At 40.3% G+C, this 13,901-nt stretch overlaps 1 long non-coding RNA gene across 1 annotated transcript in view; it reads left to right on the forward strand.

Moving 5' to 3' along the window:
• The window catches only part of LOC134294390 (uncharacterized), a 115,728-nt gene that overhangs the window by 72,384 nt on the left and 29,443 nt on the right, over positions 1–13,901 (forward strand). The window contains exon 2 of the long non-coding RNA XR_010001312.1: positions 8,195–8,294. This is a non-coding gene — a long non-coding RNA (uncharacterized LOC134294390). The remainder of the gene's footprint in view (positions 1–8,194; positions 8,295–13,901) is intronic.

Raw genomic sequence — 13,901 nt, forward strand, 5'->3', positions numbered from 1 at the left:
TGCTTTCCAGATGTGTTCTAATCAGTTCTGAACAGTTGACAAGAAAAGTGTTAAAAGTTCTGTGCAGTCATTTACCTGAAACACCAGAAGGCCTAAGCTGGTTGTGCACCCAAGTCCTGCTCTTATGTCCTCAAATAACTCATTGCCTTAGGAATCTTACATATTTAGAAAACACCCCTTTTGGAGGAAACTTGTTTTTCAAGGTTCAAAATTACAGGATTACGAATGTATTTGCCTGAATGCAAAGCAAATTAGGCTTTCTAAAGTAGCACAGGGATATGATAAGGACGAGGCTTGCACATGCATTTATGTTGTGTCGCCTGTTTAAATTGAGTGAAAATTACATTTTGACTTTGACTTTAATTTGTGTCAATAAAGGTATGATAAGAATAAAGTAGAAAAGTGGGAAGAGGAAAGAGAAACTGGGACCACATGTTCATAAAGTCCTGTCTGTAGCAATCACACTTCCTAATATCAGGTGTTGGAAGAAGCAGTGGTCATGCTTTCCATCCGACATAATAGTTTCTTTAATAATAATAATATAATAATAATAACTATTTTCCTGGGAGACTCATTGTCCTCACTGCTTTTCATTATTGCCATGATCCTTCTGTCAACAATCTTACAAAAAACAAATTTCTGCTATCAAACATCTAAGAAATCTCACAAAATTTCACATCTGATGTACATGGATGACCTGAAGCTGTATGGGAAAACTGAAACTGAAATCCAGTCTCTGATTAACGCTGTCCGAATTTTTAGTGCTGATATCAGCATGTTTGGTTTGGACAAATGTTCGACAGTGGCACTGAAGAAAGGAAAAATCATTGAAAGTGAAGGCATAAATATGCCTAATGGCTAAACGATAAAGTGTCACCAGAGGCATGTAAATATCTGGGCATATTACAGCTGAACGACATCAAGCATGAACGTGTGAAAACTGTGGTCAGCAAAGAATACACACAAAGGGTCAGAAAAATTCTCAAAAGCAAGCTCAATGGAGGCAATACCATCAAGGCCGTACCTGTCATAAGATACACTGCTGGATCATAAATTGGATGCAGGCGGAACTGGACAATTTGGACAGAAAAACAAAAAACTCATGACCATTCATCATTCACTGCATCCTCGCAGTGATGTTGACCTCTATATATGCCAAGAACATCTGGTGGCAGAGGACTCTTACAAGTAAAACAAGCAGTCAAAGAAGAAGAACATGCCCTGGCAGAATATGTAAAGAAAAGTGAAGAACCTGCTTTGATTGAGGTCAAAAATCAAAAACTTCTCAAAACACAGCAGACAAAGAAGCAATACAAAACTGCACTACAAACTAGAGGTGACAGCTGGCACAACAAAGCATTGCATGGACTGTTCCTTGAAAAAATTGAAGGAAAGGTTGATAAGGAGAAGACCTGGCTTTGGCTCACAAATGGGGCCCTGAAGAAGGAGACAGAAGGCCTGAGTCTTGCAGCCCAGGAGCAAGCCATCAGAACAAATGCAATTAAGGCCAAAATCAAAAAATCAGCTGATGCAAAATGCAAAATGCAAACTATGCAAAATGCAATATGCAAACTATGCAAGGAAGCTGATGAAACCATTGATCATATCCTCAGCTGCTGTAAGAAAATCGCACAGATGGACTACAAACAGAGGTACAACTATGTAGCCCAAATGATTCATTGGAATTTATGTCACAAGTACCATCTGCCAGTAGTAAGGAACTGGTGGGATCACAAACCTGCAAAGGTATTGGAAAATGAACATGCAAAAATACTGTGGGAGTTTTGAATCCAGACTGACAAAGTTCTGGAACACAATATACCAGACCTCACAGTTGTAGAAAAGAAAAAGGTTTGGATTATTGATGTCGCCATACCAGGTGACAGTGAAATAGATGAAAAACAACAGGAAAAATTCAACTGTTATCAAAACCTCAAGATCGAACTGTGAAGGCTTTGGCAAAAACCAGTACAGGTGGTCCTGGTGGTAACTGGTGCACTGGGTGCCTTGCAAAAAGATCTCAGCTTGCATTTGGAAACAGTAAACATCGACAAAATTACTATCTGTCAACTGCAAAAGGCCACCTTATTGGGATCTGCGCACATCATCCGAAAATACACCACACAGTCCTAAACGCTTGGGAAGTGTTAGACTCGTGATTTTGTAATACGAAATCCAGCATATATATCTTGTTTGCTGTGTCATACTGTGCATAACTAGTTTATTCTTATATCCCACCCCATCTCCCCAAAGGGACTTGGGTTGGCTTACATAGGGACCGAGCCCAGTACTATACAATAAAATAAAACAACAACAACAAAATACAATCAATTACAATAAAATTAATACATAAAAATATATAAAGTCATAACACAGCATGGCAGCAGCCTAACCAGTAACCAAAGGCCGACAAACTGGTGTGTCAAATGAGTGGAGGCACGGGAATAAATTATGGTTGTGCAATATATTGTGGGCACAATAACATGGGGCAGTGGTAAAGTGCAATGGTTGGATATGGGTGGAGGTAAGGACTCAGTCAAATGTCCAATCTAGTCAAAGGCACATTGCAATAGCCATGTTTTCAAGTCTTTTCGGAATGAGGCCAAGGCTAATCTAATTTCTCTCGGGAGGGAGTTTCAGAGCTGGGAAGGCACAGCCGAGAAGGCCTTGACGGCATCTCTTTTCTGTTCTTGCTCCAAGGATGTAGCCCCACAAGATTGTTTTTGCAGCCCCTAAACCACCCCAACTCTCCTTGGAAATTTTGCAAATAGATTTTTGTGTCCCCAAAAGGTGAAGCACCTCTTCTGGAATACTGCTTGATCAATGATTCACATTTTAAATTGCTCACTAGTGGTGGGGGTGTCCACGGGTTAGTATTAAAAATGCCAGTTTCTCAAAACCCGGAAGCACTTCCAGTTTTGTTTTGTTTTGTTTCCATTGTTGAGTTGTCTGTGCACCTGCCAGAGGAAATAACATGGTCTTCTAAGCCTAGCTAAGTTGCAAAACTTTGCTTTATTCTGATTGGCTTCAGGAGAGTTCTAGATCAATGCTTCTTAAGTGATCTGATTTTGGGGACAGGACAGATATCTTTCACAATGTGCCAGAAAGTGGAACTACATTTAGGCCCATTGACTGCAACAGTTTCATCCATTCTTGGAAACTTGTTATGGACCAGCAGCAAATAGCTCACCAATTGGTTTGTTCCACTGCCCACAACATTCTAGATATCATAGTCATGAAGTTTAGCTGCGTGAGCACAATAGTTGATGGCACAGTAGAGTCTCACTTATCCAAGCTAAACGGGCCGGCAGAAGCTTGGATAAGCAAATATCTTGGATAATAAGGAGGGATTACGGAAAAGCCTATTAAACATCAAATTAGGTTATGATTTTACAAATTAAGCACCAAAACATCATGTTATACAACAAATTTGACAGAAAAAGTAGTTCAATACGCAGTAATGCTATGTAGTAATTACTGTATTTACGAATTTAGCACCAAAATATGATATATTGAAAACATTGACTACAGAAATGGCTTGGATAATCCAGAGGCTTGGATAAACGAGGCTTGGATAAGTGAGACTCTACTGTAATACCTTTTTCCTGACTGAAGATGTCCTTTGAATAGGAGGGAAACTTGCACTGAAAAATGAAGCCTATCACCAATGGAGAAAGTGACTGCCACCACCAAATTGTTCACTGCCCTCTTTCATGCCTGCTTCTGGCTTTTGTAGTCTTTAGACAAGGTGGGTGAGGTTGGGGTGGGTGCCATTGGATTTGGGTCTTTTAGTTTGCAGAACTAGCAGGATAACAGAGGTGACATCTGTTATTCATATTCATAAAATTGACTTACATATCTATGATTTATTTTGTGGCATTTTTTAAAAATATGGGAAAAATTAAATCCTGTATGGCTTCTTGTATGAAAACATGAGACAAACTATGATGAGAGACACAGAACTATTGGAGATGATTTTTCCAGACGGAGTCCTTGGCTGGCAATGATTTCCATATTCTACAGGGCCGGAGTGCCTTTGTTAGTTTAATAGGAAAATGGCGATCTCCCCAGTTTTATTGTAGACTTGAGGTCTGAGGTTAAGGGAGCATTAATCCATTTGAACAGAATATCTATCTTTAGGAAAATGCTTCAATAACAATTTAATACAGCCAGTAGTCTATAATAAAATGGAGCCTCCGATGGCTCAGTGTATTGATGTGCTGAGCTGCTGAACTTGCAGACCGAAAGGTCCCAGGTTCAAATCCGGGGAGCGGAGTGAGTGCCTGCTGTTATCTCCAGCTTCTGCCAACCTAGCAGTTCGAAAACATGCAAATGTGAGTAGATCAATAGGTACCGCTCCGGCAGGAAGGTAACAGCGTTCCATGCAGTCATGCCGGCCACATGACCTTGGACGTGTCTACGGACAATGCCGGCTCTTCGGCTTAGAAATGGAGATGAGCACCAACCCCCAGAGTTGGACTTGACTGGACTTAACGTCAGGGGAAACCTTTACCTTTACTAGTCTATAATAGTCCATTGATAGCAGGGGAAAGAAGTGTTGCCTATGAGACACACATGTCTCACTTTTAGGGCCCCTGAAAGCCCAGGTCATCCCTCCACGACCCCTGGGTCTCCCAAATTTGTTTTCAATCTTTTCATTTCTGATTTCTAGGTATTTTGTATCCAAGAACCACCCATCCCACCAAGCAGTACATGCCACTATGGCAATTAGGCAATTTTAACCACAAAGGGATGGGAAGAATGCCATGCCACTTCCAGTACACCCCCCCCCCCCCCACACACACACACAGCAACACCTAGTTGGAATGGAAAAGGATTGTGAGTTTAAATATTATTTTAAGTGTCTTTATTATATTTTAACTACAGTAGAGTCTCACTTATCCAAGCTCCACTTATCCAAGGTTCTGTATTATCCAGCGCAGTTTGCCTTTTAGTAGTCAATGTTTTTGTAGTCAATTTTTCAATAAATTGTGAAATTTTGGTGTTAAATTCATAAATACAGTAATTATTACATAATGTTATTGTGTACTGAACTGCTTTTTCTATCCATTTGTTGTAAAGCATGATGTTTTGGTGCTTAATTTATAAAATCATAACATAATTTAATGTTTAATAGGCTTTTCCTTAATCCCTCCTTATTATCCAACATTTTTCTTATCCAATGTTGTGCTGGCCCATTTATGTTGGATGTGAGACTCTACTGTATATTTTAATCTAAATCGACATCGTGCCATTTAATTGTTTTTTTTTAAATTTTTGTATTTGCTTTGTTTTACATTGTGACCAAAGTGTGTGAGTGTCCACTGCCATAAGTCCCCACAGGGAGAGAGGCAGGCTATTGATAGAGTAAGTAAATCAATCAATATTAAAATGAAGCTGGCAAGAAAGAGATTGGACATTATCCCATGGGCAGGAGGAAAGCAGGGGAAATTGTTTGGAAGAGTGGGGACTCATCTCATCTTACCCTGGCAAGGCCCGTCTTCAGGGATGGCCAACTATCCCAGGTCCTTTCCCCGTCTTCTTCCCGCTTCCCCCCTTTCTTTTGTCAGGAGTTGGCTAATACAGAATTGGCCATGCATCGTGGGATGGCCTCTTCATTTTGCCAGTGTGAAAAGGCAGAGAGAAAATGGGGAAGATGTTGACAAGCTGGAAAGCGTCCAGAGGAGGGCAACTAAAATGATCAATGGTCTGGAGAACAAACCCCATGAGGAGCGGCTTAAAGAGTTGGGTATATTTAGCCTGCAGAAGAGAAGGCTGAGAGGAGACATGATAGCCATGTACAAATATGTGAGGGGAAGTCATAGGGAGCAAGCTTGTTTTCTGCTGCCCTGGAGACTAGGATGCGGAACAATGGCTTCAAACTACAGGAAAGTAGATTCCACCTGAACATCAGGAAGAACTTCCTCACTGTGAGAGCTGTTCGGCAGTGGAACTCTCTACCCCGGACTGTGGTGGAGGCTCCTTCTTTGGCGGCTTTTGAGCAGAGGCTGGATGGCCATCTGCCGGGGGTGCTTTGAATGAGATTTTCCTGCTTCTTGCAGGGGGTTAGACTGGATGGCCTGTGAGGTCTCTTCCAACTCTATGATTCTATGATTCTATGAAAACATACAAAGGATAAGCCCTGTAAAATGGGTTGATGGACACTTCCTCTGCGATGCTGTTTCTCCATCTGTTCCAAATGGAATGACATTGCTCCAGGAGGCAGGTTCATACCTTGAGAGTGTGCCATGATTCGAAATTATTACTAGAGACTCAATAGACCATTATTTTTTGCTCAGAGCAAATGTTAAAAACTTTTGACAGGTGCTGGACCCCGCAAGCATACTACCTCCCTGCTAAAGTAACTGCACTGGGTACCAGTTCCTTTCTGGGCCTGATTCAAAGTGCTAGTTTGACTTTTAAAGCCCTAAAAGGTTCAGGTCCTACTTACCTATCTGACCACATCTCCTCATACTAACTTGCCCGAATGTTAAGATCTTCTAGCGAGGCCCTCCTCTCATCACAAATGCATTTGGCCACCCCAACTCCTTGGAACTTCCTACCCAAGAATGTTAAAACAGCCACCTCCCTGACATCTTTTAAAAAACAGCTAAAGACCTTCCTGTTCGCGCAAGCCTTTAATGAAGATACTTAGCTGTAATGACAGGAAGGCTAACTTGTATTGAGTTGTGCTAAGTTTATCATCTGTCTGTTGAGTTGCCTATACTCACTGGGTTAGATAAATGTTTTAAATTATGTTTATTTATTTTTATTGTAAATTGTTTTTATAGGTTTTGTTTTACATATGTATGTTGTCTTGTCTTGTTTTTACATAATGTTGTGAGCCACTTGGGGTCCTGCTTAAAGAGAAAAGCGGGATACAAATAAAAATTTACCACCACCACCACCACCACCACCACTACTACTACTATTATTATCTGAAACACAACAAGATGAGTCCACAGCAGATACTCTGCTGGCTGTTGTATTGGATCACACGTCGGACACTTCCCAAGTGTCTAGGACTGTTTGATGTATTGGCGAATAATGCGTGCAACTGGCAGATGGTAATTTTGTCAGCGCCGATTGTGTTTAAGTGCAGGCCAAGGTCTTTAGGCACTGCACCCAGTGTGCCGATCACCACTGGAACCACCTTGACTGGCTTGTGCCACAGTCTTTGCAATTCGATCTTTAAATCCCCATATCATGCCAGCTTTTCCTAGTTGTTTCTCCTCAAACCTGCTGTCACCTGGGATTGCAACATCAACAATCCATACTTTGTTTTTTAACATGATTGTGAGGTCAGGAGTATTGTGTTCCAACACTCTGTCTGTTTGAATTCTGACATCTCAGAGTAGCTTGACATGTTCATTCTCTGTAACTTTTTCCGGCTTGTGATCCCACCAGTTCTTTGTCACAGGCAGATGGTATTTGTGGCACAAGTTCCAATGAATCATCTGAGCAACTGTGTTATGCCTCTGCTTATTATTATTATTATTATTATTATTATTATTATTATTATTATTATTATTATTATTATTATTAAAAGCATTGATGGTATCCAGTTTAAAAAAACATAACAGGTAACAATTGAGGATTTGATTATTCCAGGTGTTTGCAGCAGGAGGAAAAAAATAAATACATGTCTTTTTAAAAGATTTCTACATATTTATTTCTCTGTTTATTTATTCAAAGGATTTCCTGGCTGCTGTTAGGATGGGCAAGCAAAGCAGACATCATCCCTGAAATGCTGGATCTGGAAGCTCTATGTTGTCATGAAATGGGGAAAAAATCAAGGAAACATCAACAGAAAAATCCACCCTTAGTTAGGACTCAGGCCCCATCTACATTGCCCTTATAATCCAGTTTCTGAATCCAGATTATCTGCATTGAACTGGCAGTATAGACTTGTATAATCCAGTTCAAAGCAGATAATATGGATTCAGAAACTGGATTATAAGGGCAATGTAGATCCACCCTCAGCTTTGGTGTGTCTGTGAAGACTGTGGATGTTATGATCTGCTACACAGCAGAAATTGCACCTGCTTCTGTCTCCATTTACTTCCAGAGTTTGAGAACCTGCTTTTAGAAAGAATGTGTGAACAACATCCTGAAGCTACCCTAAAACAGCTATGGTAGGATTATTCTCTGGGGACCTTATCAAACAGTCTTCGTGTCTTCTCTCCTTTTTCAGGTCCTGGAAAAATAGAGTCCCATGGAGGTCATCCCACGATGCATGGACACTTCTGGTGGCTGCCCATGGGAATTTTATTTGTCAAATAAAGTCACGCACCGTGAGTACGTTTTACCTTTGCTCAAAGAATCAGGCTGTCCATGGGAATGCATCTCTTATACCAGTCTGCCTGTTTGGTCAGAAATGCAGACTGAACCCAAGGGATTACAGAGGGACATCTTTCCCCCACACACTCTTCTTTTATGGCCCTCACCTTGATGCTGTTTCAATCTCTGATGAAAACATGTTGATGCAAGCATTTGCTGATTGCTTGTTGAACTCCTTTATTGTTTATTGTTGTATTCGTATTTTAATCTAATAGTTATTTTAATGACTTCTATGTACTATCTTGAAAAGTGTTAATAATACATATATGCCCAAGATGAAATTGTTCTTTCCATTTTTATTTCTGCAGAAATTAGCTTCTTGTTCTTAAAAACACACCAACAAATAAGAATCCTAGCATATATTATGGGCCGTTCTGCCATGAATTCTATTAGATGTTTCAGCACAAGCACTTTTAAACAAGACTGCTTAACAGTTTCTTCCAAAAAGGTTGAGAGATGCCATAATTTGGTCTCACCGTTGCTGTTCTTTCTATTCCAGTAGCTAATTTCTGACAGCCGCTCAACAATTGTTGATGTTAATATTTGCCTTCAAGATGACTTTGAGTTACAGGAACCCTATGGATGAGAGAACTACAAGAGCCCCGGTTATTAACAATCCTGAGTCTTCCAAACTCAGGCACCTTCTACACTGCCATATAACATCCAGATTACCTACTTTGAACTGGATTATTTGACAGTGTCTTCTTCTTCTTTATTCGTTCAGTCATTTCCAATCTGAATCAATCTACAGTAGAGTCTTGCTTATCCAACATAAACGGACCGGCAGAATGTTAGATAACTGAAAATGTTAGCTAATAAGGAGGGATTAAGGAAAAGCCTGTTAAATGTCAAATTATGTCATGATTTTACAAACTGAGCACGAAAACATCATGTTTTACCACAAATTGACAGAAAAAGCAGTTCAATACATGGTTCAATACATGGTAATGTTATGCAGTAATTACTGTATTTACGAATTTAGCACCAAAACATCACAATTTTTTTTACAGTATTTATATTCCGCCCTTCTCACCCCGAAGGGGACTCAGGGCGGATCACATTATATACATATAGGGCAAACATTCAATGCCCATAAACACATCGAACCGAGACAGACAGACACAGAGGCAATTTAACCTTCTCCTGAGGGGATGTTCAATTCTGGCCACAGGGGGGAGCAGCTGCTTCATCATCCACTGTGACGGCACTTCCTCATTCCAATGTCGTAAATTAGTTAAACTTGCCTCCCCACTTTTTTATAAGTGGTACCTTATTTCCTACTTGATAGATGCAACTATCTTTCGGGTTGCTAGGTCAGCAACGAGCAGGGGCTGTTTTTTATTTTTAATTGACGGGTGCTCACCCCACCACGGGCTGGCCTCGAACTCATGACCTCATGGTTAGAGTGATTTATTGCAGCAGGCTGCTCGCCAGCCTGCGCCACAGCCCGGCTCCAATGTAGTGAAAACATGGGTTACAAAAACATTGCCTACTAAAAAATTGACTACAAATAAAGATAGAATTGCATAAAATGAACTTACAGTAACAACATTGCCGGAAGTTAAATCCGTAAAAAATTCAGTCCTATGAAGGCAGACTGTGTTGCATAATACAGAAAGTTGGATGAGCGAAGGTTGGATAAGCGAGACTCTACTGTACCTCCTTTTCTTCTGCTGTCTTCCTCCGTCTGGTGCCATTTTCCCAACATAATTAGATGAAAGTCTCTTCTCTCTTAAATTACATTGTCAAAGAAGAACACTTCCTGGGCAAATCAGGAGTGATTAGTGTGGAAATTTTGTCAGCTCAAAATCCTAGACACATCTGTACAGAAACAGTCTGCTACTCATTTTTTCCCCACTTGGCTCCATGAAGTGGGCCTCAAGGTTCTACTAAAACAGTGGACCTTAACCAGTGGGTCCCCAGATGTTTTGGCCTTCAACTCCCAGAAATCCTAACAGCTGGTAAACTGGCTGAGATTTCTGGGAGTTGTAGGCCAAAACACCTGGGGACTCACAGGTTGAGAACCACTGTACTAAAAGGAAAGTCCCATGGAGATCCCACAAGATGGTATATGTCTACTAGTGATGTGATTCACAATTGCATAGATAGGCAACTGTGGTAAAGTCAAAGAGCTACACTTTATTTTTAAAATCTGTTATTATTATTACAAGTTGAGTCTTCCCTATCTGAAACATTTGGGACTAGAAGTGTTTTGAATGTTGACTTTTTCAGTTTTTCAATAATGCATGTATGTACATAATGAGATATCTTGGAAATGGGACTCAAGTCTAAACATGAAATTAATTTATGTTTCACATATACTTTAGACACATAGCCAGAAGGTAATCTAAATGCAATACATTTAATCATTTTGTGTACATCAAACCATCAAAAAGCAAAGGTGTCATTAGCCTAGCTACCCAAATAAACAATTTGGAGTTTTGGATTATTTTGGAGCACTTTGAACTTTAGATTTCTGGACGAGGCATATTCACCTTGTTGTGATAGTAGTGATTGTTATCACTCAAACTGGTTTTCATCTGAAGTTTCTTTAACCACTTTCAGTCATTTTAACTAGTCGGATTAATCAATATTAATAACAGCAACTATGCATACAGCAATAAAATGATCTGGTTCTCACTATCACTGCCAGATTATTATCTTTTCAAAAACCTGTCAATTCTTGTCTGTGAGGAAAGGCCTTTTTCACTTGGTCATGGGGGGATTGCTTTTTTTTAGTAAGCAGAAACCTCAGATCTTAGAAGAACCCTCCATTGCCACCGGAATAGCAGCAGCTTAATAGCAAGAAAATCCTGCCAAGTCTTCCACGGCTGTATGATGATTGCACACAAAGCTTTGGAGGACTTGTCAAGATCACTCCACTCCTTCCATGTAATGAGAAAAATTTCAAAGGCACTTTTTTTACTTGCTGGTTGGCCAATTTCCCAAAAACTGGAGGGTCTGCATTATTTCAAGGCCTCCATTATGCTCCATGCCTGGACTTTTAAAATTATTTCTCATCCGTTTTTTTTTTAAATATGGGGTTCTGGGAGTTGGAAGTCCACAAGGAGTAGCTGGAGTTAGTTTGCCATACTACACTTCAGCTGGATTTTATCAGTGTTGGTCTAGATTCAAAGCTCACATTTTCAAAGAGTAAGTCTCTTAACCCTTTGAAGAGGAGGTATGAGACAAAATGGGCAGTTAACAATCAATCCGATTGTTTGAGAAACAAATATGCCTCTGAATATGTGTATATGAAGCTAATAAGAAAAGTGTTATGCCTAGAGTTGGCATTTGTAACTCTGGGCCCTTGTATACAGCTGTATAAAATCCATATTATCTGCTTTGAATTGGATTATATGGCAGTGTAGACTCAAGGCATTTCCAGACAATGTTAAAACACGGGATTAATATGTGGGATAAACAAATCCCGGGACCTCACAGCAGTTCCCCATACAGACCTGCTTTCTTCCCCCACCGTTCTCACAGCCTTCTGTGCCTTGGGATAAAATGGAGGGTGGACAAGGAGACATCTGCCGTATTTTTAAAATAATCACTCAATTATATGCTGATGCTTATATGCGCATATGTGAATATCCTAATACAAATATGGAAAGCTTCCTATGTGTGCATATACACATCAGCTCATTATTTTTTTAAAAATATCACCTGATGTCCCTTTTTCACAATTGCTTCTTTAATATTATAAAATCTAAAACAAACACTTTCAGAGACTCTAATGTCTCTTTGCTTCTCCTCTCATGAAACCAGCTGGAAATCAGCTGTGTCTCCATGGAAGTCTGAACAGCTGATCAGAAACAGTCTCAACAGGGGTAAAGAGGGAAATCCCGAACTTTATATAACTGCAGGACCACACAGCCATGGGAAAATCCGCTTTTTTCACCTGGAATCGGGATAAAGGAGGACTTTTTTTAAACAGGTTTTCCCTCTGTTGCTGTGATTGAGTGTTCATTTAGCACAAACGTCATTTGGCCATCTCCCTTTTAAACCCGTCCTCTCCCAAATTATAGGTACTATGTGGAAGTGTCCTTAGATCATCCAGTTCAAAGCAGGTAATGTGGATTATTTGCCTTGATATTCTGGATTATATGGAAAATAAGTGCCCCTGGTGGCACAGTGTGTTAAAGCACTGAGCTGCTGAACTTGCGGACCAAAAGGTCCCAGGTTCAAATTCCAGGAGCGGAATGAGCACCCGCTGTTAGCCCCAGCTCCTGCCAACCTAGCAGTACGAAAACTTGCAAATATGAGTAGATCAATGGGTACCGCTGCGGCGGGAAGGTAACGGCGCTCCATGCAGTCATGCCGGCCACATGACCTTGGAGGTGTTTACGGACAGCGTCAGCTCTTCAGCTTAGAAATGGAGATGAGCTCCCACCAACCCCCAGAGTCGGTCACAACTGGACTTAACGTCAGAAGAAACCTTTACCTTTACTTTTAAGTGAAGCAAAATGCAAGAGTTAGCATGGTTTGTAAGTTTGTCTTCTTTATTTTCCTTGCATTTTTCCCTGTGAATCAAATAGCAGTTATTCCCAAGGGCTTCTTGTGATATTTACATGGATTTGTACTTTTTGCCATCAGGAAACAAAAAGCACTGATAGCAAATAATACTATAGTGGTTTTATGGGAATAGATATCCCTGTGCATGGCAAAATGTCATCACTGCCAAACTTATTTATTTTTTTGCCCTATTTATACCCCGCCTTTCTCACCCTGAAGGGGACTCAAGGTGGCTGACACATGGCACAATTTGATGCCCCAAAACACATATCAAATTAAAACTTCAAATATTAAATATTTAAAAAATTTAAAACATACAAATTTAAAACATTACAAACAGTTGAAAATCACGCCATTCAAAAATTGTGGTCTAAAGTCATTCCGAGGTCATTATACATATTAGGCATCCATTATTGCACTGCACAGTTATCCAAAAGCTTGATCCCAGAGACAGGTCTTCACTTTCCTTCTGAAGGCCAAAAGGGAGGGGAGTTCCTTAGGGCAAGATCACACTAGAGCAGTGGTTCCCAACCTGTGGACCGCGGCCCGTGAGACATGCAGGGAAAATCAGCTTTAGATGATTAAATATGGTTTTCTGTGGGTGAGCAGATGGTGACTATTGGATGGCATATGTTCTGTATCAGAAACTAGAGCTAATGTGGTCTATCCAATGCAGTTTTCTGAATCAGCACCCCAAATAACCAAACTGTATCTAAAGTTGATCACAAACTGATTTGTAACTCTTTTAGTACTAAAGTTGGGAAGTGGTCCCTGGTCAAAGTGGTCCCTAGTCAAAGTGGTCCCTGGTCAAAAAAAGGTTGGGAACCACTGCACGAGAGCATAAAGAGTAGAGAAAGAACATGCATCCCATCTGAAAACCTTTGGCTTCCTAATTTTATGTCATACAGTAGTTCAAATACCTTTGTATCTTTCGAATGTTATAAGATGGGCACCTTGATGGGACACTTGATATGGTGGCTGTCTTGCTATAAATCCTCACAACAATACCATAAGGTAGATTTGCTAAAAGCCATTATCATATA

This window comes from Anolis carolinensis, chromosome 1 (genome assembly GCF_035594765.1).
Source record: "Anolis carolinensis isolate JA03-04 chromosome 1, rAnoCar3.1.pri, whole genome shotgun sequence".
Taxonomy (NCBI): Eukaryota; Metazoa; Chordata; class Lepidosauria; order Squamata; family Dactyloidae; genus Anolis; species Anolis carolinensis.